This window comes from Balaenoptera borealis (assembly GCF_965194805.1).
Source record: "Balaenoptera borealis genome assembly, chromosome: 9".
Classification (NCBI taxonomy): domain Eukaryota; kingdom Metazoa; phylum Chordata; class Mammalia; order Artiodactyla; family Balaenopteridae; genus Balaenoptera; species Balaenoptera borealis.
The window spans coordinates 47,581,006-47,607,363 of NC_138873.1; the positions used below are offsets into that span (position 1 = coordinate 47,581,006).

The window sequence follows — 26,358 nt, forward strand, 5'->3', positions numbered from 1 at the left end:
TAAGATGTGACAAAGTGAGAGAGTGGCATGGACATATATACACTACCAAACGTAAAATAGATAGCCAGTGAGAAGCAACCGCATAGCACAGGGAGATCAGCTCTATGCTTTGTGACCACCTAGAGGGGTGGGATAGGGAGGGTGGGAGGCAGGGAGATGCAAGAGGGAAGAGAGATGGGAACATATGTATATGTATAACTGATTCACTTTGTCATAGAGCAGAAACTAACACACCATTGTAAAGCAATTATACTCCAATAAAGATGTTAAAAAAAAAAAAAAAAAGGAAAAGGGAGGGAGGGGGATAATTTAGGAGTTTGGGATGAACAGATATACACTATTATATGTATATATAAAAATAAACAACAAGGATCTACTAACCAGTTTAAAAAAAAAAAAAATTCAATGAGGTATCACCTTACACCAGTTACAATGGGCATCATCAGAAAATCTACAAACAACAAATGCTGGAGAGGGTGTGGAGAAAAGGGAACCTTCTTGCACTGTTGGTGGGAACATAAATTGATACAGCCACTATGGAGAACAGTATGGAGGTTCCTTAAAAAACTAAAAATAGAATTACCATATGATCCAGCAATCCCACTACTGGGCATATACCCAGAGAAAACCATATTTCAAAAAGACACATCCACCCCAGTGTTCATTGCAGCACTATTTACAATAGCCAGGTCATGGAAGCAACCTAAATGCCCATCGACAGACAAATGGATGAAGAAGATGTGGTATATATATATATACAAAGGAATATTACTCAGCCATAAAAAAGAACGAAATTGAGTCATTTGTTGAGACGTGGATGGATCTAGAGACTGTCATACAGAGTGAAGTAAGTCAGAAAGAGGAAAACAAATATCGTATATTAACATATGTATGTGGAACCTAGAAAAGGGGTACAGATGAACCAGTTTGCAGGGCAGAAGTTGAGACACAGATGTAGAGAACAAACATATGGACACCAAGGAGGCAAAACCACGGTGGGGTGGGGATCGTGGTGTGCTGAATTGGGCGATTGGGATTGACATGTATACACTGATGTGTATAAAATTGATGACTAATAAGAACCTGCAGTATAAAAAAACAAACTAATACTAAACTTTCTTTGGGTTATTTGTATGGAAATATGTTAATATAAATGTTCCAGACATTACATTAAATTTCTAAAAATCTTATATGTTCTGGTATAATGTTATAAGTCATAATTCTAGTTATTACTTTAAAATGTATATCTCAGAAATAACTAAATTTCCTTGTCAATTGATTATGAACTTTCATAAAATCTTTAACCATGGTCATTTTTAAGTCTTTTGTCATTTACAGACAGTTCTGGGTGTACTCTGATGCTTTTGCAAAAATGTTCCTAAAAAAGGGTTTGATCTTCAAGGAATTCATGGAAAAGACTCTGACAAGTACAGGTTTCTGGTAACTGAGTATACTGCTGAATGGAATGAATATGCATTTTCAGAACTCTAATGGAAAACTGATGAATTCATAAAAATGCTAACAAAAGATCAAGATGAAAAAAAATTAATTACATGGGACTGAGTGAACTGATGAGGATGATTATAATTTTTGTGACTTTCTGTTTGAATTAAAAAAAAAATCCCACAAGGACTCAGAGGCAAAAAATATACAAATCAATTTTCACTGCAAATTAAAGGAGCTGTTACAGTGGAGGATTACTGGACTGAATGTCAATATTATGACATAGTATGAGTGTGTTTCATGTTTGGTAATTGCAATCATTGTTGCTTTTGTTGTGGTCATCCATTTACAATGCTTGGTGTCAGTTTATTTATCTCTTGTAAAAATAAAATACAGTGTGTGTGTGTGAGTTGTGGGAAAAAAAAAAAAAGCTCAGGAGTTATCACTTCCATCCTCACAACAGAATAAAATCTGAGTAAACTAAAAAATAAAATAAAATAAAATCATAAAGGATAAAATATTTAGGCATGACCTTAACAAAATAAGTGTGAGACATGTACATGGAAAACTACAAAATACTGTTGAAAGAAAATAAAGAAGACATAATAAATGGAAAAAAAAATCCCAGGTTCATTGATCAGAAGGCCTAATACTGTTAAGGTAACTATACTTTCCAAATGGAGCAACAGATTCAATGAATCTGTGTCAAAATTCCAGTTGCCTCTTTTTTTCAGTAATTGACAAGCTGATACTAAAATTAATTGAAAATGCAAGGAATCCAGGATAATCAAAATAACCTTGAAAAGAACAAAATTTGGAGTATCCAACTTACCGTTCTTCAGTTCAAAACTCACATACAGCTATGATAATCAAGGCATTGTGGCGCTGGCATAAGGCTAAACATATAGGTCGATGGAATAGAATTTAGTTACCAAATATGAATCCTTACATTTTGGCCAGTTGATTTTACATGTTTGCCAAGACAATTCAATGTGGATTTTTTTTCTCACAAATGTTGCTAGGACAAGTGGATATCCACACGCAAGTTGGACTCCAACCTCACACCATATACCAATTGACTCAGAGTGGAACATAGACTTAAATATAAAAGCTAAAACTTTAGAATAAAACATAGGAGTAAATCTTCATGACCTTCAGTTAAACCATGGTTTCTAGTTTATGACACCAAAAGGACAAGTGACAGAAGAAATAAATTGAACTTCTTCAGCATTTAAAACTTTTGTGATTCAAAGCATACTATCAAGAAAGTGAATAGACAACCCAAAGAATGGGATAAAATATTTGTAAATTATAAAGCTGATAAGAGTGTCTTATCCAGAATAAAGGATATAACTCAAAATTTATATTTATAACTCAAAAATTAAAAAATCAAATATTTCAATTAAAAAGTTAAATAATTTGAATAGATATTTCTCTAAAGAAGATATATACATATAGTAAGCACATAAAAAGATGCTCAAAACCTTTGACCATTAGGGAAATGCAAACTTATGCACAGTGAGGTAAACTTCACAAATCTTAAAGGCATTCAGCTAAAGGAAAGAAGAAGTTTGAAAAGACCATATATTGTGTGATTCCATTTATATGACACTTTGGAAAAGGGGAAACTATAGAGATAGTAAGCAGATTAGTGTTTACCAGGGGCTTGAGAAAGAGGATGGTTAAATACGTGAAGTGAAAATGTGTGTCGGGTGTATGTGTATTTCTGAAATATATCTCTGTACTGTCTTCACAACTGTTTTGTAAATCTAAAACTGTTCTAAATTTTAATAGTTTATTTTTGAAAAGTCATTTCTGAGCTTAATATAAAGAACATTAGCAATATTGTAATATTCCCTGCATGCATATCCCCAACTTCATCCTCTTCCCTACCCACTGAAGGTGTTATTTATTATTTTTAAGTTTCTATTCATCATTCCCTTATTTTTCCTTATTATTTTTCTCTCTACATTTCTATTTCCAAATAACATACTGTTCAGCTTTGCTCATCTTCAAACTTAGATAAATATAAGTGTATAAATTAATCCATATCACTAGCATAATCATGAGAAAACATGGGACAAATCCACATTTTGGAACATTCTACAAAATATTTGACCAGTACTTTTCAAAAGGGTAAAGTTCGGGGCTTCCCTGGTGGCGCAGTGGTTGAGAATCTGCCTGCCAACGCAGGGGTCACGGGTTCGAGCCCTGGTCTGGGAAGATCCCACGTGCCGCGGAGCGGCTGGGCCCGTGAGCCACAATTACTGAGCCTGCGCGTCTGGAGCCTGTGCTCCGCAACAAGAGAGGCCGCGATAGTGAGAGGCCCGCGCACCGTGATGAAGAGTGGCCCCCACTTGCCGCAACTGGAGAAAGCCCTCGCACAGAAACGAAGACCCACCCAACACAGCCATAAATAAATAAATTTTAAAAAAAGGGTAAAGTTCATGAAAAATAAGTGAAGACTGAGAAAGTGTTGCAGATTGGGAGAATACCTGATGTGGCGGGTAGACCCTAAGATGGTACCCGATGATCCCCACCTCTTGGTATACCACTTTGTGTTCTAATCCCTGCTCATGTGTGTGGGCAGGAACTGTGACTTGCCCACATGGCAAGGAACAGAATGCAACCTCTAGACAATGGCCAGTAAGGAACGGAGGCCCTTGGTCCAACAGACTGCAGGTAATTGAATTCTAACAATCGTGTGAGTTTGGAAGGGGATTCTTCCTTGGCTGAGCCTTCTGTTGAAACTTTATCCTTGGACATTATCTACATCTGGATTCTTCACCCACACAAACTTTGAGACAATATGTGTGTAATTTTAAGATGCTAAATTATGTGGTAATTTATTATTAGCAAAAAAAATTATGTGATACATATGGCAAATAAATGTAATGTTGTGTCCTGGAATATTGGAAAAGAAAAATGATCTTAGTTGGCAAACCTACTGATAAAATATCAAGAAAGTCCAGACTTCCTTTAGTAGTTTTTTGCCACTGTTAATTTCTCAGTTTTTATAAATAAACTATGGTGATATAAGAAAAAAATAATAAGTTAAAAAAAGAAAATATTGAAAATAAATTTCAGGAAGTTTTACAAAGGAAATGTATGTATTTCATACAAGCACACAAAAGAAACACCAAGACTAGCATAAGTAACTGGATATAGGACTTAAATTATTTTGTCTTTGGTTAAAAATCATATGTTTAAGTTATCTAGTGATAAAAGAAATGAAAAATTGTCTAAGCTCATTGGTACTATCCTTTTAAATTATATATAGATATGTAAACACTGTACATACTTTAGACAAAGAGATCATATGCATACATAAATAATAAAAGAAGTGGGATATTTCTATTAGCAGTTTTTTAGCTATTAATGAAGTATAGAGTTTACAAATAAAAACATCCAATATTGGTGATGATGGACATCTTCAAACACTGTTGGTGACAGTGAAAAATATCCACTTTGGAAAGAATGTGGCAATGCTTATATAATAAGATATAAAATGGGACCCTTTGTTTATCAGTTTTGGTTGGGGTCTCAAGAGAATAGATGATAACTGACCCCTTATTCTATAGTAAAGTGCTAGACCATCTGCAGAATTTGCAAAGAAAGTGTCCAAGTGTACAAGAACTCAACACATCATCCACCTCCTGGCTATATAAACAAAGACCAATAATTTAATTACGGAAGTTGAAGGCTTAAGAGAGGATTTATTTGGAGAAACATGGAGGTGCTGTGGTCCCATGGGGGTGGTGCTAGTCTTTTTTTGCCTCAAGAGTAGTGAGAAATGATTTAAAGAGGCAACTCGGAAAGCTTGGTGTGATTTCTCGAAGTTGGTGGTCAATGGGCGTTGAAGGGGTGGCCTTGTAGAGGAGCATCTGATAAACCTGAGATATCTAGCCATAAAGAACCTGGCTGAAGGAGCCTGTGACATCAGTGTAGATGGGACTCTTTGACAGAGTCAGAGGTGTGTGCGTGTGTCTGTGTCTGTGTGTAGGGAATGTGATGGGAGATTGTTGGAGGACTTAGATTAGGAAGTGAAGTGATGTGATTGGATTTACACTTTTAAAAGCTGACTCAGGCTGAGGAGTGGATTAATAATAATTGTAGTTGTGATGGTTAATTTTATGTGTCAATTTAACTAGACCATTAGGTGCCCAGACATTTGGTCAAACATTATTCTGGGCACCTAATGATCTAGTCAAGGGAGAATTCAGTGTTGGGAGTTCTGTGGAGTGTTTTTGGATGAGATTAACACTTGAATTGGTAGACTGAATAAAGAAGATTTCCTTCCCTGATATGGGTGGCAATTATCTAATCAATTAAACACCTGAATAAAATTAAAAAGGCTGAGTAAGAGAGAACTCCTGCCTGAATGTTTGAGCTGGGACATCAGTCTTTTCCTGCTTTAAGACTGGAACTGAAAAATCAGCTCCTCTTAGGTCTTGAGCCTTTCAGATTTCACACTGGAACTTACACTATTGGCTCTCCTGGTTCTCAGGTCTTTGAAGTTGGACTGAAGTTTAAACTATTAATATTAGCTCACCTAGTCCTCAGGCCTTTGAACTTGGACTGGAACGATACCATAATAATTACTAACATTGACTGTTTCTTGTACTAGGTGCTACCCATTGGCTCCCCTGGCTCTCCAGCTTGCTGACTGCAGATCTTAGGACTTTTCAGACTCCATAATCATGTGAGTCAATTCCTTATAATATATCTCTTTCTAAATATGTGTCTACATATTCTGTTGGTTCTGTTTTTCAGGAGAGCCCTGAATAATACAGTAATAATAATTACTAACATTAAGTGTTTCTTGTACTAGATGCTATCCAAATGTTTTATGTTTACATATATCAATCTATGTAATCTTCACAATGACTCTATAATAGATACTATAATGGTCATCATTTTAAAGATAAGGTAATTGACAGAACTAGTTAGAGGTCAGGTCAGGTCCAAGATTCTCATTCATACAGTCTACTTTCTGCACTCACTCCCCTACCCCCTAGTCTATACTCCACAGTAACAAAAAATGATTATGGTTAGGGACAATGATGGAAGCAGGGAGACCATTATAAGGCTCTTGCCAATCAGGCAAGAGATGACAGTGGCTAAGACTAGGCTTAGAGCGGATTGTAACTACATATTGAAGGTGTGGTATAAGAGACAAGTGCCAAACACAGCAGTGGACATGTAAGCTGTGAAAGCAAAGCAAAGGAAAAGAAAACCAACACAGATTTTTGGAATTAACTTGTTACTCTAGCATACCTAAACTATCCTTTCTTATGATTTTGATTCTTTTTCCACATCATGTTTTAATGCATTTGAAATTTTATATATCCATTAGACGTATACACATTATAATTATATAAATATATAATAGATAAATTAATAGATAAAACATATATATATATATATACAGCTTTGTTTATGTGGGTACATTTATTTTACCAAGAGGGTTTATAGTTATCAATTCTCAAAGAGGCTTGTATCCTCACAAAAGTTTAAGAGCATGGGTTTAAAGAGTCCCGATCATGAGTTTCTGGGGTACAGTACTGACACCTGAACCCCACTGGAGCCAAAGAACTACCTGGTGTGTTCTTGAGTGGAACCCTGATCACTGAGAATAAAAATGATGGGCAGCTCCTGAAACAGAGCAGATGCTAAATGTCATTGATAAATGGCATTTATCAAGAAAGGAAGATAGGAGATTTGGACAGAGATAGGAATACTGGGACAAAGAATCAGGAATCCTGCTTTGAGCATTCCAAGTTTGAAAGCCTTTATGCTTCTAAGCAGAGAGCCAGACTATGTGGTTTCATATAAGAGTCTGGAGCTCAAGGGAGAATTCAATGCGGAGATGTAAATTTTAGTGGTATCGGTTTATGGGTGATATTTAAAACCATGAGACTAGAAGCCATGAGACTAGGAAGAATGTCTAAATAAAGAATAGAAGGCGGCTCAGAGCCAAGCCTTTCCAACATTTGAAGCTTTGAAATAGGAGGCAAAATTAGTGAGGGAGACAGAAAAGGAGTAGATAGAGGGGTTAGAGGAAAATCAGGAAATGGAAGTATTCCAATACCCAAAGGAAGAAAGTATTTCAAGGAGAGAGAGGGGAATGATGCTGAGGGAGCAAGATGAAGGATGAGGAGTGACAACTGGCAGGATGGAGGCTGAGGGTGAGCTGGACCAGAGCTGTTTCAGCAGTGATTGAGAAAAAACCTCATTGAAGTAGATTGAGGAGCGATTCAAGGTTAGGAAAAGCAGACAAGAAATGAAGACAGTTAAGTTAAGCAAGCCTATAAATCATTAAAACTTGCATGTTACTGGTATTAATTAATAAAACAATCCAAATCTCCTTTCATTAAAGATCTTAAAATTTTCTAGCAACAGAGTCTTAATTGGAATATTGGTGTGTCTGTTGAAGGGGTAGTGAGGGGGAGGGATTCTCTTTGGTTCTCTACTTGCCATCAGATGTCCCCAAAACCACTACGGGTCTGGTGATTCACCAGGAGGACTCAGCATATAGTCACAGTCACATCAATGATTTATTACAGTGAAAAGATGCACAGCAATATCAGCAAAGGGAAAAGGCACATGGGGTGAAGTCTGGAGGAAACCAGGTGCATGTTTCCATTAGTCATCTTCCAGTGGAGCCACACAGGAAATGCTTAACTCCTCCAGCATCAAATTGTGCCAACAGGTGTGAAATGTCTACTCGGGAAGCTCATTAGAGACTCATTACCCAAGGTTTCCACTGGGGGCTGGTCACATGGGCACCCTCGGCTGAGCACATACCAAAGTTCCACACTTTCAGAAGGAAAGCAGTTGTTCAGCATAAACCACATTGTTTGCTCAAAAAGTTCAAGCACAGTGAGCCCCTCTTATGAGTAAGGGATTGGTTGGAGCAATCCCAAAATCTAAGTTCTTCAACATCACCCAAGGGCCAACCTTGCAAGCAGGCCTTTCTAAGGACAGCAGTCTCAAGACTGCTATGTTAACGCCTTTTTTGCATACCATCTGTTACAGACTAAATATTTATATTCCCGCAAATTCATATCTTGAAGTGTTAATCTCCAGTGTGATAAGTACTTGGAGGAAAGGGCTTCAGCACGTAATTAGATTTAGATTAGGTCATGAGGGTCTGACCCTCTTGAGAGAGTAAGTCCATTTATAAGACGCGCTCTCTCTCTCTCTGCATGTGCACCTAGGAAAGGGCCTCTAAGCACACAGCCAGAAGGTGGCTGTCTGCCAACCAGAAGAGAACCCTCATCAGAACCCAACTATGCTCACACCCTGATCTCAGACTTCCAGACTCCAGAACTGTGAGAAATAAATGTTTGTCGTTTAAGCGACCCAGTCTATGGTATTTTGTCATAGCAGCTCCAGCAAACTAAGACAGCATCCAAAGTTAATTACCTTCTTTTCTGTCTTAATGTATTTTAGCAGTATTCTGGCTCCAGTGCATACCCATCAGAGAGGCTGAGCAAGGAGAAAGGTAATTATGAATGGGTATTATGTGGAGTTTCAGCCAGATCATCAGTGTGTCTGGCAGTAGCTAACCTGTTTCAAATGCTGATCTGAGAGCCAAAGGCACAGCTCTAGCTTAAGGAGAAGTAGTAAGGGCATGAGAGGGCCAGAACTCAAAGCAAATAGAAAATCAAATAGTAACTTTTTAAATTTTTTTTTTACAGAAGGGGAATTAATTGTCTGTTCCAGCTCCTACCTTATACCTAGATACGAATACTTCCAATTGTTGGGAGTAAGGCCAGTCACACCCAGAGGATGGAAGGTCAAAATCCGTGTAGTTGAGGTGTCATTCACACAGAGACCTGCCCTGCTCTAGAACCAAGTCTGGTTTCTAGTAGAGGAGAAGTCTGTTCCAATTACCTGTTGCTGCATAACAAAAGACCCCACAACTTAGTGGTGGAGCCCTATATTCATTCTCATTCCATTTATTAAAAGGCAGGCACTTATTTATAATAGCCAAGATATATACAATGTAATATTAACCGTAAAAAAAAAAAATGAAATCTTACCCTTTGCAAAAACATGGATGGATCTGGAAGGTGTTATGCTTAGTGAAGTAAGTCAAACAGAGAAATACAAATACTGTATGCTTTCACTTACATGTGGAATCTAAACAAACAGAAGAATGAATATTACAAAACAGAAACAGACTCAGATGCAGAGAACAAACTAGTGGTTACCAGTGGGGAAGGGGGAGGAGCAAGATAAGGGAAGGGGATTCAGAGGTACAAACTACTCTGTATAAAATAAATAAGCACAAAGGACATATTGTACAGCACAGGGAATATAGCCAATATTTCATAATAACTTTAAATGGAATATAACCTATAAAGATATCAAATCACTATGTTGTACTCCTGAAACTAATATATATTGTAAACCAACTATCAATACAATTAAAACAAACAAACAAGGTAGGCACTGTTTTTCAAAAGAAGGATACACTCTAGCACACTAAAGAGCTGCTAGACTGCCTTAGTTAGTTTTTACTTCACACTTATAAAGCACTGATATTTATTATGAAAATCAAAGGACCTACAAGAACTCTTCTTGGATCTACATATGAATGATAATAATGAATGTATCTGACATATAAACAATGAAGTAAAATGGAGCTGGATCTGTTCTCTCAGTGGAATGGGGATTATATTTTTACCAGTAGAGCCTACAATCTAGAGTTTATTATAAAGTTATATGGTAGGACAGAACAAAACATAATTCCCATAAGAGGAATAACAATGACAAAAATATTTGATAAAGGTGTTTAATGTGATTCAAAAAGTGCAATCATGTTCAATAGTCATAATAAGTGAATATGTACAAGCACACGGTCATAAGTGGTTGCCTGGATTTCTGTTTTAGGACTGGGATACCATGCATGTTCACTTGCAAACCTTCATTAGATACTTTTTACATATTAAAAGTCACAATTTTCGTCTTCCTAATAATTATAAATTTATATACTCTTCCCTCCCCTCTGCGCACACACGTGTGTGTGTGTGTGTGTATGTCTCCTGTTGAATCATTGACAAGATACAATGAGAACTAGTGTGCAGCTAGAAAGTACTTCTGTTTACAAACATCAAAGCAAAATAAAAGTTTTCTCTTTTAATATCATTTGAAAATGAGAAGTTTGTCTATAAGCAGGCTATATTATACAAAAATAACATTGCCAAGTAAGGCATTTGAGTTTTAAACATCATCCTAATTTGCTTTACATAGGTACCACTTTAATAATTATTATTAATAATTCCTGAATCATAGTAATTATTAATGGGCTCTGTTTCTCAATGCAAATATACTTCACAGAGTTTATCAGAAAATTTACAGTAGGGGAGGAATGTCATTTGCCATCTTAAGAGGGATTATTTCTTCTCTCTGCCTTTTGGAATATAACTGGAAAATGGAGACAGAGACTGTGCTCATAAAGCACAGACCTGTCAAGGTGGCTCTGACTTAAGCCATTGCATTTTCAACTCTCAGCTAACACTAAGACAGATGGATTTGAACCTTGAGTTTTATTTTAGGAGCTTTATGCACTGTCCTACGTGAAAAAGTAATGCTATCTGTAATGGGATTTTTCATTTCCAAGCTTAATTTTAACAGCTGCTGCAGAAAATGTCCTTCTGTTAGACTCCTAATCACCAGGCAGGCTGCTTGGCAGATATTTCACCTTTGTATGAATATTCATTATAAAGTCTAAAATAGATCAATAGTTGTTGATCTGACTTCATCCTCCCTGGACCCAGAAAATAGTACCATAAAAACTTTATTTGCACCTCCTTGCTCCAGAGCTATCTCAGGACTAAGGGGCCACAACTGCCTGGTGGGTCCATCCCCAGGGCCTCTGCCCATCACGTTCAGGTCTGAGCCCAGAGCCCTGTGCCTGGAGTCAAGTTGCTATGGCTGCCTGCGGCACCTGTTACTGTGATAAGGTGACCCCTCTCATGTCCACCTGACAGCCTCCAGCCTTCAGCAAGGTCTTTATGTAAAGCTGAAGAAAAGGAAAAGGAAAGGAAAAATAGAAAAGGAAAAAAAAAAGAAGCCTTTTTACTTGATGTTTAGATTTTTATATTTTAAAAAATCACTCATACCCATACATCTTTCTCCTGACTGGGATTTAATAATCCAGTTAATGAAGACTCTGGTCATTTTCAATGAAATCAACCAGCCTCTGAGACAATAAAATGAGAAATGTGTCCTAACATTTTAGGGGTAATATCATTCCTCATGTATTTTGTTCTGTGGGTTGAAATTTACAAAGAAGAATCATGATCTGTCAGTGATGTCAGAGATCACTTTTATAGAGGTGCCATGCTAGATTCAGTGACTTTTTAAAAAAGGATAGGGGAGAAGGCCCAATTAAATTTGAATTTCTGATAAATAAGTAATAATTTTTTTATTATAAGTATGTACCATACAATACTTGGGACATACTTATACTAAAAAAAATTCCTTGTTTATCAGAAATGTAAATTTAATGGGGCATTCTATTCTTTTATCTGAACCCTAGTTGTATATGTCTTTGGCTATGTGTTGCATTGCTACAATTAAACTTAGAAATCTCATTTCATCAAATAGGAGAAAAATATCCAAATGGAGAAAACTTTTTAAAATGAAGATGAAAGTTGCCATGCAACAGAAATCCTTATAAATACATTGAAATAGTTAAACATCATATTTATTTGATTATCCTTTTTTCCCTCATTCAGTAAGTATAGGGTTGGTTGGAATGCAAAAGGCAGCTCAGTGGCTTGAGAATTGCCTAATTCTCTCAAGAGATGAAGCAGTAAATTAGCAAGAAATGACTCCTCACAAGAAAATTTCTCAGTTTTATTGAAATCATTGTTTATTCTAAATTAACAGAAGGATGCTTAGAAAATATGGCAGGTGATAGAGAATTGAAAGGATCAATGGCTTGTTGGGCACTTTTTAAATATAGGTCAATGATTAGAAAATCAGATTGGGCATTTATTTACCATTTCACTATTGTCACCTAATATTAAAGAGAGACTAACCCTAAACCACAACTCCAGTATCTATAATACTTCACATTAAAATACACTTTTTGCTCATTATGTTAAAAGATTAACTAAACCAATAGTAGGCTACCGTATATGTTTTATATACTGGGTTGGCCAAAACGTTCATTCAGGCTTTTCCGTAAGATGTTACAGAAAAACCCGAACTAACTTTTTGGCCAACCCAATATTAAGTGTATGTGAGTGTGTGTATATGTATGTGGATACATACAAATGTGCAGGTATATATATGTAGATGGATATATATCTATGGATACTTATATCACCAGATCACCTCCCAGAGCAAGAATGGCAGCATTTTACCATAAATTTTGCATATGGACCTACATTTACTGTTGATAAATGCAATAGAAACAACAAGATAAACTTCAAAATACGAAGTTGATATGCTTCTTTTTCCTTCCTTTCTTTTTCATAACTACTTTACAGTATATTATTTTTCTCTTTTACCAAATATGCCCATTTCTTAGAGAAAATAAATCACATTTTAATGAAAAGCAGCAGAAAGGATTTTTTTTAAAGAGCATGTGTTACTGTGGAAATAGTTAAGAGAACTCATTTAAGCAAAAGGCTTTCACACTATCAGAATAGGTTTATTAAAAAGAAGATATATTAAACAAATTGATAGTATTAATAATAGTGTAAGAAAAGCATTAACCTAAATAAAAAGATACATAGCCTTAGCAGCAACCATTTGAAAACAACAAGAACAACAGAGCTATTCTATTGAGTCTAAAGAGGTCTATTATAAAACACTGGTAAGCTAATTTGCATTTTTGTTATGGAACTAAGTTAATAAATCCAATTATATTATGAGAATATTCTGTAATCCTAACTTCATAAGTTCAACCTAACTTCATGAACTCAAACCACAGCTAGAAGGAATTAGTGAAATTTTGACTAATTTTGACTAAATTTTGACCCTTTAACGTCTACAGATTACAATGGTGACTGGAGTCCTGTTTGTATATTTGACAAAGGGACTTGTGTATTAGTAATCTTTTAATGGTTAAAACAATGAAGTTGACTGTTTATGTTTTTTAGGGAGCAACTTTCAGTAACTTTAAATGTACCTCTTTGCTTTTAAAAGGATCCATGTGCTTATTTCTGCTACCTTCACCTTATAGCTCTGAGGTGACAAGCAATTTCATATGTAGTGAATCTTTAGAGGAAAAGCTTTAGGTAAGCAGGTGTTGCCTTGAGTGTTATGGTTTTAGAAAAATTATAATTGAAGCAGTGGAGATGGGGTATGAGGGGAGGTGATATTTAACTAAGTGATAATTCATCTTGCTGAAAACTCAAAACCCCATTAGAGATTTCCATAAAGTTTCACACTCCTAATGATCCTAACTTTTTATGCTGAGGGAAGAGTTGCTATTTAGGTATTTGACAGTAGAGCGTTGAAAGGTCATTTGTCAGCAGGGTCACTAAGCTGCAGAACTTGTTAGGAAAGCTTGATACTGCTCCGTCCCACATTGTTGCTGTCTAATATCCCATGGGAAGCTAGCAAGAGCAATTAGGCAAATTCTGGTTTAGCCGAGATTGACCCCTTTCAATATTTTGAAATATGCATAAGCGCCTGTCAAAGTGTATCAGCTGACTGTATTAATAAGAGGAGACGCTCCTGGCAATGATCCCTGCCTCCTGCAGAGAACTGAGATTTAAGGCCAGTTAAACTAAAGCTTTGTCAGGCGAAACGTTATTGAAGGAGGTGGCAGATTGATGTTGGAAAGCCTGCTATTCAACCACACACTACACCCATCTCTGCATTTACTCTACCCTGTGTATCCTCTTATGGTCATTAAAGTTATAGATCGGAAAAGTACGTTAATGCCCTTTCCACAACTGAGCTATTTTGATATGTTATCTCATATGTGTTAACGTGCTTTATTTTAAAACGTAAAATCACAATTAAGATTGCAAAGTATGATCTATGAAAGAGTAATTTCACCTTTATTTTAATCTTGCTTTGTATGGCCAAATATTTCATATTTCATATGGGGATGAGAAAGTATGCACATACATGCATAGTGTGCATGTGTGATCAGATATTTGTAGCATCCTTCAAAAGAGATGATCAGATTAAAACGAATTTTTATAATTCCCCACTCTTAAAAATCTCAAAGAGTTAAAAGAACAAATGTAATTTTTAGAAGGTAAGTCCCTCAGCAACTAAATTTATTTTCTTAGTGTCATTCTTTAGCATACAATGTACTTAACTCCAGGCAAATTTATTTTTCCAAAATAGTATTTAACATTGTCAAACCCCATACCAAAGATCCAGTGGTACTTGTATAATGAAGGTTAGAAAATGCCAATCTATCAGTCTCAGCACAATGCCAGAAAACCAACCTCTGACCAGATGCTTCTGTTGATGTTTCTGAGCCTTGCAACTAAAAGCTTATTTGAGACCAATATTTCTGCCACACGCTAAGACACTGCTTTATTAAGCATTGTCCTAGAGAATTTCCATAGAATATAAAAATAAAATAAAAACTAAACAAATCATGAAACAACAATAAAACTGAAAATAAGAGGTTAATTTGTGCTTGCTAAGGAATTGTTTATTAGTCTTTAAATAACTTATGTTATAGAGGTAAATCAAGGAGAGAGTGAATAAGTATTATGTGCAAGAAAACCCGTGTTAACTGATCTGGAAGTAAATGGAATTTAATAACAAATAGCATTTTTATTTTTCTGTGTGTTGATAGTATGTACCCTCCATATGATGTGATGAGAATGACACTTTATCTCTTTGATATTCCTCTCAAAACCCATAAGCACTGTCTAATCATGACAATAACTTCAGACAATTCAATATTAAGAGACATTTTAGAACATACCTGACCAGTAGTTCTCAAAACTTTCAAGGTCATCGAAAACAGAAATGTCTGAGAAGCTGTCATAACCTAGAGGAGGCTGTGGTGATATGATAACTAAATAAAATGTGAAATACTAGATGAAATCCTGGGACAGGAAAAGTACATTCGGTAAAAACTATTTTAAAAAAAGTCCAAATAAATAATCTGCATTTCCATGATGATTATTTACCTGCTTATTAATTTACATCTGACTGATCATTCATAAACTTTTTATCCCTCTGTTATTGTGTCTATTCAAGCCTTCTCATTTATTGTATTCTTGTTTATCATTGAGCCTAGGTCATATTAGTTAAAGCATACTTAATTCCATCCAGACATTATTCTTGATAAAATTTAATAAGAAATTAGGCACAATTTCATTTCTTTGGATTTTATATTGATATGCATTTCTATACACTAACAACAAAAGATCAGAAAGAAAAATTAAGGAAGCAATCCCATTTACCATCACATCAAAAAGAATAAAATGCCTAGGAATAAATCTACCTAAGGAGGCAAAAGACCTGTACTCTGAAAACTGTAAGACACTGATGAAAGAAATCAAAGATGACACAAACAGATGGAAAGATATACAGTGTTCTTGGACTGAAAGAATCAATATTGTCAAAATGACTATACTACACGAGGCAATCTACAGATTCAACACAAAACCTATCAAATTACCAATGGCATTTTTCACAGAACTAGAACCCAAAATTTAAAATTTGTATGGAAACACAAAAGACTCCAAATAACAAAAGCAATCCTGAGAAAGAAAAACAAACTGGAGGAATCAGGCTCCCTGACTACAAAGCTACAGTAATCACAACAGCATGGTACTGACACAAAAACAGACATATAGATCAATGGAACAGGACAGAAAGCCCAGAGATAAATCTACACACCTATGGTCAATTAATCTATGATAAAGGAAGCAAGGATATACAATGGAGAAAAGACAGTGTCCTCAATAAGTGTCTTGGGAAAAATGGACATCTCTATGTAGAAAAATGAAATTAGAACATTCTTTAATACCATACACAAAACTAAACTCCAAATGGATTAAGGACCTAAATGTAAGACCGGATACTATAAAACTCCTAAAGGAAAACATAGGCAGAACACTCTGACATAAATCACAGCAATATCTTTTTTAAATCTGTCTCCTAGAGTAATGGAAATAAAAACAAAAATAAACAAATGGGACCTAATTAAACTTAAAAGCTTCTGCATAGCAAAAGAAACCATAAATAAAACAAATAAGAATTTAGAGATGTGTACTTTAGTACATCATAATAAAATAATTTCATTTTAAAAAAAGAAAAAGATGATCAGATGTTGGTAACATCAGCTTCTTTAGGAAACAAATCCTAATTTTCAGGTAAAATTTGAAAATATATAATAACTAATGATTTATGAACTTAAGATCATTTATACTCTATGAAGTTGTTAGCTCTTAGGTGGTATGCCTAAATCTCCACATACTTTTTTTTTTAAAGAACTAACATATATGTTCTTATTATTCATTTGTTCAACAAATATTTACTAAAGGCCCATATGTTCCAGCCACAATCCACAAAAATCTGTAAAAATTTATAAAAGGGCTGAAGAAGATGGAATGGGTCCTTGATCTCCCAGAATTTAAAATCTAGTGAGTAAATCTTAGTGAGTATTAGTGGATTGATCATGAAAAACTCAATATATAAGCACAACTTTTTCCTTTGGGTGAATCACTAACTTAAAAGGGACTCTCTTTAATACCAGTATATTGAAAGAAGTCTAAGCAATAATTTTATTACAAATGTCACCTTATTTTTAGAGAGCCAGGTTGCTAACTCAAAAAAGGTACTCAATTGAACCAATTCTAGAAAATGAGCATATACATACACACATACTCAAGTACATAAACACACAGTTCAGTGCAAACCCTAGAGTTGCTAAAATGATCGTTAAATGTTCTTAGACAAGTGTATTAATTTTATTAAAAACAGTTATTTGGATTTTTGTTAAAAAATTATATCCTAGGACAACCTCCCAGATATTATGATTCAGTAGGTTAAATGTACACATTATCAACCAATCTAATCTGATTCAGTTGCTCCATGGCTTACACTTTGAGAAACATTGCCTTAAATAACAAATGGACTGTGTTTATTATTAGCAAATCAGAACCAGACTACAGGACTTTCATTTCTGTCCATAAATACTTACTTGCTAAGGAACTTGTTCTCCCATCATAAAAAATTTAAAAAACTAAAAAAAAAAACAAAAAAACTGGAAAATATATATAAAACTATAATTATTAGATGTTTCAAACAGGCAGTAGAGGGCTGTGATTCTTCAGAAAAGGGAAACAAATAATATGACCCCTATGATTGCTCCAGATTACTTCATGGAAGTAGTTCTCAGAACTCAGAGCAGGTGAGGGCAACTTAAGCCACACAGAGTTGAGAACACAGAAATTGGAATTTGGGAGACCAGGGATGGCTAGAAATTGTGGAACAGACTGCAAGAGGATGGGGAGCTGGGAAGGGGGGTGGAGAGAGACAGAGAGATGGATATATGTAGAGCCGTTCCCTCTAGTCTTTGGCTGAGTATCTGAACACATGTAGGCTAAAACTCACCAAGACTGGGGAAAAAAATACCAGGAATAAGGCTGAATAATTCCTCTTGCTCACTGAGGGTTGAAAATATTTTACATTCCCACAGTTAGAATAGAAAAATCTCATAATATACTCATAGAATATTGAGTAGAATCAGAAAAAGGTATCACTTTAGGAATGAACTAAGAGAGCCTAAGACTAAAAACTTCTTTGGATCAGTCCTAACAAAGTTTTGAAGAAAATTTTGAAAGGATAAACTTGGTCTCAAACAGCTCAACTGAATGCTAGAAAAAATTCAACACCCTTTAAAGGCATACAACAAAATCTACTAACCAACAGCATAAAATTCGTTAGGTAGGACATGCAAACAAAATTCCAAGGCATATAAAGAAGCAGGAAAATGTGACCCATAAGAGATATAAGTATCAATTAATAGAAATAGACCTAAAAAGGACAGATTATGGACTTGCAAGCCAGCGACTATAAAACAGAAATTACAAATGTTATAAATATGCTCAGGAGTGTAAAGGAAAGCTTAAAAATGATGATGAGAGAAACAGAAGATGTAAAAAAGAAAACAACAGAATTACTAGCAATGAAAAATATAATATATAAAATGAAAATACTTAGTTTAATAGGATTAACAGCATATGAACCACTGCAAAAGTTCAGAGAACTTGAACACATAGCAACAGAAGCTATTCAAAATAAAGTTCAGAGAGAGAGATACACTGAAAAAAATAAACTATCAGCAACTGGTTGAACAATATCAAACTATCTAACATATATAATTGGAACCCCAGAATATGGAGAAAGAGAGAGGGTGGGGAAAGGTATGAGGAGACAGAATAAAAGGACTGAAAAAATAATCAAAAGTGATGAAATGTATAAACCCTAAGATCCAAGAAGTTCAAAAAACTCCAAGAAGAAAACATATAAAGTACTATACAAAACAATAAAGACATTCTAAAAATGGTGACAAAAAGAAAATCTTAAAAACAGCCAGAGAAAGAAGCATTACATACAGAAGACCAAAGAGATGATGATAAGAGACTTATTTTCAGAAACTATGCAAACCAGAATACAAGAAATGGCATCTTCATATTATTGAAAGAAAAAAAAAAAATCTGTCAACCCTCAATTGTATACCCAATGAAAATATTAATTCACAAATGAAGGCAAAATAAAGACTTTTTAGGAAAGAAAAAAAAAAAATTGCTGAGTAACTTTGTTGTCATCAGACTCTCCACAGGCAGAAGGAAGGAGATACCAGATGGGAACGTGAATCTTTTCAAAAGAGTAGTGCCAGATGACTAGCTGTTTAAGGCAAAAATAATAACAGTGTGTTGTGGGGTTTCTATCATATGTAGAACTAAAATGTATGACTATGTTAGCATCAAGGCAGGGAGAACAGAAATAGAAGTTTTTTATACTAGATGGAAGTGATACAATGCTTGCTAGTTGAAGTGATAAGTTAAAGTGATAATGACAGTGATAAATTTGTATATTGCAAACCTAATAGAGAAAACTAAAACATAAAACAACATATGCTAATAAGCCAATAGTGGAAGAAAATGTAATCATAAAATAATGATTGATGCAAAAGAAGTGGAGAAAAAAGTAACCAAAGAACAAATGAAATATTTAGTAATATGGTAGATTTAAAATTAAACATATGAATAATCACATTAGATTTGAGTGATCTAAATCCTTCAACTAAAAGATAGATACTGTCAAAGGAGGCAAGAATATACAATGGAGAAAATATGGTCTCTTCAATAAGTGGTGCTGGGAAAACTGGGCAGCCACATATAAAAGAATGAAATTAGAACATTCTCTAATACCATACACAAAAATAAACTCAAAATGGATTAAAGACCTAAATGTAAGACCAGATACTATAAAACTCTTAGAGGAAAATATAGGCAGAACACTCTCTGACATAAACTGCAGCAGTATCTTTTTTGATCCACCTCCTAGAGTAATGAAAGTAAAAACAAAAATCAATAAATAGGACCTAATTACACTTAAACCCTTTTGCACAGCAAAGGAAACCATAAAAAAACAAAAAGACAACCCACAAAATGGGAGAAAATATTTGCAAACGAAGCAGCCGACAAGCGATTAATCTCCAAAATATACAAACCCCTCGTGCAGCTCAATATCAAAAAAACAAATGACCCAATCAAAAAATGGATAGAAGATCTAAATAGACATTTCTCCAAAGAAGACATACAGATGGCCAAAAGCATATGAAAAGATGCTCAACATCACTTAATTGTTAGAGAAATGCAAATCAAAACTACAATGAGGTACCACCTTACACCGGCCAGAATGGCCATCATCAAAAAATCTACAAACAATAAATGCTGGAGAGGGAGTGGAGAAAAGGGCAAATTTATAGTTGTAAGTCAACTATATTCTTGCACTGTTGGTGGGAATGTAAACTGATACAAGCACTATGGAGAACAGTATGGAGGTTCCTTAAAAAACTAAAAATAGAGGTACAATATGACCCAGCAATCCCACTCCTGGGCATATATCCAGAGAAAACCATAATTCGAAAAGATACATGCACCCCAGTGTTCACTGAAGCACTGTTTACAATAGCCAGGACATGGAAGCAACGTAAATGCCCATTGATGGATGAATGGATAAAGAAGATGTGGTACATATACACAATCGAATATTACTCAGCCATAAAAAAAGAATGAAATAATGCCATTTGCAGCAACATGGATGGACCTAGAGATTGTCGTACTGAGTGAAGTAAGTCAGAGAAAGACAATATCATATGATATCGCTTATATGTGGAATCTAAAAAAAGGGTACAAATGAACTTATTTACAAAACAGAAATAGAGTTACAGGTGTAGAAAATAAACTTATGGTTATCAAGGGGAAAAGGGGGGAGGGATAAATTGGGAGATTTGGATTGACATATACACACTATTATATATGAAATAGATAACTAACAAGAACGTACTGTATAGCACAGGGAACTTAATACTCTGTAATGACCTATATGGGAAAAAAATCTAAAAAGAGTGGTTATATGTATATGTATAACTGATTAACTTTGCTGTACAGCAGAAACTAACACAACACTGTAAATCAACTATACTCAATAAAAATTAATAAAAAAAGATATTGTCAGATTGGATACTATATGTAGTCTGCATGAAACCCATATAAGTATACAGATACAAATACGTTAAAAGTAAAAGGATGCAGAAATACACACCATGCAAAAGTTAATTCAAAAAAGCTTAGGAATAAGAAATATTACCAGAGATAAGCAATATTACCAAAGAAAAGGGTGTCATCTCATAATGATAGAGGAATAAATCGAGAAGACATAACAACCCTAAATATGTCTGCACCTAATAACAGATGTTAAAAATGCATGAAACAAAAACCGAAAGAGAAATAGACAAAAGTACAGTTAGAGCTGGAGAGCATGCTGATCTCAACTTTTTTCTTTCAGTAATGGATAAAATGATACAGAAAATAGACAAAAAATTCAGTAAGGATGTAGAAGACTTAAATAAACTCTCAACCAACTTGGTCTAACTGACATATAGAACTTTCTAACAAGAACAATAAAACCTACATGTCACGTTTTTCAAGTTCACAGAGAATGCTGACCAAGGTAGAATATATTTTGCTCCATAAAGAAAATCTGAATAAATTTAAAGGGATCAAAATCATACATATGATGCTATCTGGCCACAATAAAGTTAAACTAGAAATTAATGAGTATGTTAAGATTAATAAAAGGATATATTTTCATTATTATATGTTTGTATATATTTATAATATATACACACACACACACACAATATAGCAGTACATTTAGGAATTTTAAAATATACTACTAAATAATCCTCAAGTCAAAAAGGGTATCACAATGAAAATTAGAAAATATTTTGAATGGTATCAAAATGAAAACACCAACATTTTTTGCTCACATCAAGAACAGTACTTCGAGGGAAATTCATAATATTAAGTGTTTATACTAGAAAAGAAAAAATGTGTCAAATAAATGATCTTAGCTTCCACTTAAACTAAAAAATGTAGAGAAAATTAAACACAAACCAAGTAGAAGAAAATAAGTAATAAGGATAAAGTTAAGTCAATAAAATATAAAGCAGAAAGAGAAAAATTTATGAAAACAAAAGTTGGTTCTTTAAAAATATCAATAAAATTGATAAATATCTAGCCACTGGTTAAGAAAAAAAGGACAAATTGGCAGTACATGGAAAGAATGGGGAGTATTAGCTATACTTCCTACATTGAAGGCTACTAGTAAAGGAATATTATGAGTATCTTTATGCCTATAAATTTGAAAATATAAAAAGTGGACAGACCTTGAAAGATAAAAATTAGAAGTTCACTGACGAAGAAATAGTAGTATAGAACACTATATGTATAAAAAATTGAATTCTTATCTAAAAGCCTTCCTACGGAGAAAAACCCAAGTCTGAGATAATGCAATAATGAAAGAAGAGTGTTTGGCATAGTTTTGTAGTTTTTGTTTTTTAGTTACCCCAGCATAACCTACCTTAAATCTTACTAAGATAATATCAATAACATACTAAACTCTGATACTGTACGGATCTCTGTCCTCTGGAAGATTAGACGGTAGCAAAATAGAACTCTAACCTGAGAAAGCTGATTAGCCTCTGGCAAGATGTCACAGTTTAGCAAAATGGCAACAATCAAAGCACCATGCTCAAAGGTGGTCAGTTTAAGGAAACTCTTACCAAACTCATATATAGTTAAATAGAATATGATTTATGTATTTGTAGAGACATCATGGAGACTGGTCAATCAAGTCCAAGTCTACTGGTAAGGGGGGTGTGGTCTATTTCCTCAAGTCCTGTGTTCAGAGTATCTCTCCCCTGAAGGCAAATAAAACATTGACAAATTCTTACCTGTATACTCCCTTTTCCTGACTTCTGTGTAAACATGTCCTTTGTTCGATTGTTACCATCACCAATAAAGCTACAGCTTCCTCTTATTGTCAAAATGGGCTTTGATTTTCTTGTCTTTTTTTCAACTTGGAATTATGAAGACATTTAAAGTAATTTCTGCAGAGAATTCATATCATCCATTGTATGTTAATTTTGCAGACTAATGCCTCACAGTTCCCTCATTCAATAAATATTTATTGGGCACCTACTATGTATCAAGCATGACTCTAGGTGATGGGAACACGGTGAATAGGCTGAAGCTCCCACTAATGAGACATATTAAATGAGGAAGACAGACAAGAAACAAATAAACATGTAATGTAATGTCAGTACTGGAGGCTGCTATAAAACACTTTGGTAATTAATCCTTCGCCATCACAAATATCTTATTTGCACTGGACTTTGGGTTTTTGTTTCTTTTTTTACTACAATCCTTTAAATAGTAGTGAAAGATACATTTATAAAGTTTAGGAATATTAACACATTTAAGAAAAACAATAGGTATTAGTTGTGCTTTAAAATAGCTGGTTGTGCTATAAAAATTGATCCACTATCTAACATTTATTCAGGATGCAATACATTTAAAAATACCATACAATGAGTTTATCTTTTTCTTCAAAATGTATGTGAGCCAAGAAACATTCTATAAATAGAGTAATAATTAACACATTGCACAAATTTAAATTCAAAGCACTTAAAGAAATGCTTTCACAGCTCCGAAGCTGTTCCTGTGGATGAAACACCTCAGGAAGATGCTGTACAGTGTGTCCATAGTGCTTCTTATTCCTAGTTTTACTGTGCTATAGATAGTTTCAAAGGGAGCTTACAAATAGCAAAAATGCTGTGCCATGCTGATTTCTCTAGGAAACAAGATTCATTTTAATCAAGCATTACTTTTATCATACACTAAAATACCTGCTAGAAAATGGTAGGTTAGTAAGCAGTCCTATATCAAATGGCAACACTGTATCTTTTTAATTTTTTTAAATTGAAGTATAGTTGATTTACAATATTGTGTTCGTTTCAGGTGTATAGCAAAGTGATTCGATTATACATATATGTTTGTGTGTATATATATTTCTTTTTTCTCCAATTCTTTTCCACTATAGTTTATTACAAGATACTGAATATAGTTCCCTGTGCTATACAGTAAATTCTTGTTGTTGGCAAAACTGTATCTTAAACCACAAAGAAACAAAAATAATGGATCACTGTGCACCCTAAGGGACCTCCTAAATGACTGCTAGATTGTTACTGTCTTCTCTAAATATCCTGCAGGGTGTAACTTTGGACTTCTCTGAAACAAACAAAACTATAGGCCAACTGACAAGCTATTAGGCATGGGTTACAAAACAGGAGAGAAAATGTTTCACTCTTTCCAAAGAAGGGAAAAACAGAAAATGTTAGGATAGCCCAAATCTGATGGAGAGTGTCTAAATCTGGGTATACCTTGAAATCTCAGCTCTGATTCTATGTCCCCCAAAAGTACAGGGAACCTGGTATTCTTTCCCTCTTTTTCTTCACACTTTTCTTTAAATGACAGAACCAAAAGAGTTAACATGAGCGAACTCAGGGAAATCACGTCTAAGGAGAAAGATAATTGATAATCGTATCAAGAAGTTAGAGGAAGAGCCAACAGAGAAAATAGTGAATGATGCCAAATTAAGATGGAGAGTCAGCTATAAATAAAGGCGTCCGTTATTCCAGGGCTTGGCAGCTGTTTTCTGTAAAGGACTAGTAGTAAATATTTTAGGCTTTGCAAGCCATATGGTCTTGGTGGCAACTAACCAACTTTCATTATAGTTTGAGGGCAGACATATAGGCAATACCCAAATGTTCCAATAAAACTTTATTTATAAGTGCTAAATTTGAATTTCATATACTTTTCATGTGTAATGAAATACGATTTTTCTTTTATTTTTTTTCAAACATTTAGAAATGCAGAAATCATTCTTAGCTGATAAGCTGTATAATGTGCTGTGGACCAAATCTGGCCCATAGTTTGCCAACCCCTGTACCATCCAAGGAACATACAAGATCAGGGGCTGTATGAAATTTTCTTTTTATATTACTACAGTCTGAATGTTTTATTTTTAAATTAATAATGTACATGATACTTAATACACAGTTAAAAAATGTGTGAGTAGGAAAATAAAGTTATATTTCTTATTTTGGTCAGGTCTGTGTGTTTTGTACATCCAAAATCTTTCATCCACTGATGATATTAAATCCAAAATGCAAGAGCAGTACCTAACTAATAAATTAACTCCTTGAGAGCCAAAACTGAAAATCTGGGTAACAGAGGTAAAATCTTCAAGGCTCTGGCAAAATGTGCATGAGAGACAGAGCGAGAGCGGGAGCAAGCGGGGGGGGGGGGGGGGAGAGAGAGAGAGAGAGAGAGAGAGATGGTCATTGCAGTTACATTTTGATTTGATATATAACCACATCCTCGGTCAAAAGAATCTTCAAGTCCTCACAATAGTGGATCCCTACAAATCCCCATAAATTTATTCACTCTGGATTTCCTTGTTTTCTATCTCTAAACAATTATTGCTTCTAGAAATCACAGTACTAGAGAAGGAGATCTTTGTTTCCAGGGGTGATTCCTATCCAATCAGGCATAACCTGGGGACCTGAGAGTCCTGGGGCTTCATGCTGCTTTCTATGTTCTGAATCCATCCAGTAATGGGGGGCTGCTGAAGGATCAAACAGTGAAGGGGCCTTGCTAGAAATCTTGACAGCTTTTTTACTAGGAAGACATTGGCTAAGGTCAATACACGTAGTTGATACATAGGGTAAAAGCATTTCTGGAGGTGTTACTGCACTGCAGAATAAGCAACAACAAAATAAACAAAGCAGGACCCTCATCTTCAAGAAACGCTGGATATCTTGCTGGAAGGCTCAGAACTGCCTGCACATTAATTTATTTCCATCAACCATTCTTTTTGTATAATCTTTATGTTGAATTCAGCGGTTTTCGAAACTTTGTTTTTAGAACAGCCGTTAGATTACTTTAAGAACCCAACAGAAGAATCTCAAGATATAAATCAGTCCAAGGTGGGGCTCCTCTGATTGACTGTGGGTGAGTCCATTGCTTGGGGTTCTCTCATCTAATTCACTGGCTCTTGGGGCTCCTTGGAATATCATTCAACAATTACTGGTCTTTACTATTTTACTTACTATTTACTCTTGCTTTGCAAAGGTAAAGTTTTTCTCCAACCATATACAGAAATGGCAACCTATTAAAAATCTCTTTCAGTATAAAATTCAACACGTTTGTTATAAAGTTATGATAAATTTCAAATAAGATCCCTTCACCCTTTCCCAGAACAAACAAGGATCTGCAGTATTGCTCATTGTAGATTACTATATGGTTTATTTCCTCTTTTATTTGC

General features: G+C 34.8%; 1 long non-coding RNA gene across 1 annotated transcript in view; it reads left to right on the top strand.

Annotated features, from left to right (window-relative positions):
- The window catches only part of LOC309634618, a 181,867-nt gene extending 156,529 nt beyond the window's left edge, over positions 1–25,338 (top strand). The window contains exons 2-3 of the long non-coding RNA XR_014248247.1: positions 6,071–6,145; positions 8,664–25,338. This is a non-coding gene — a long non-coding RNA (uncharacterized lncRNA). The remainder of the gene's footprint in view (positions 1–6,070; positions 6,146–8,663) is intronic.
- The last annotated feature ends 1,020 nt before the right edge of the window (positions 25,339–26,358 follow it).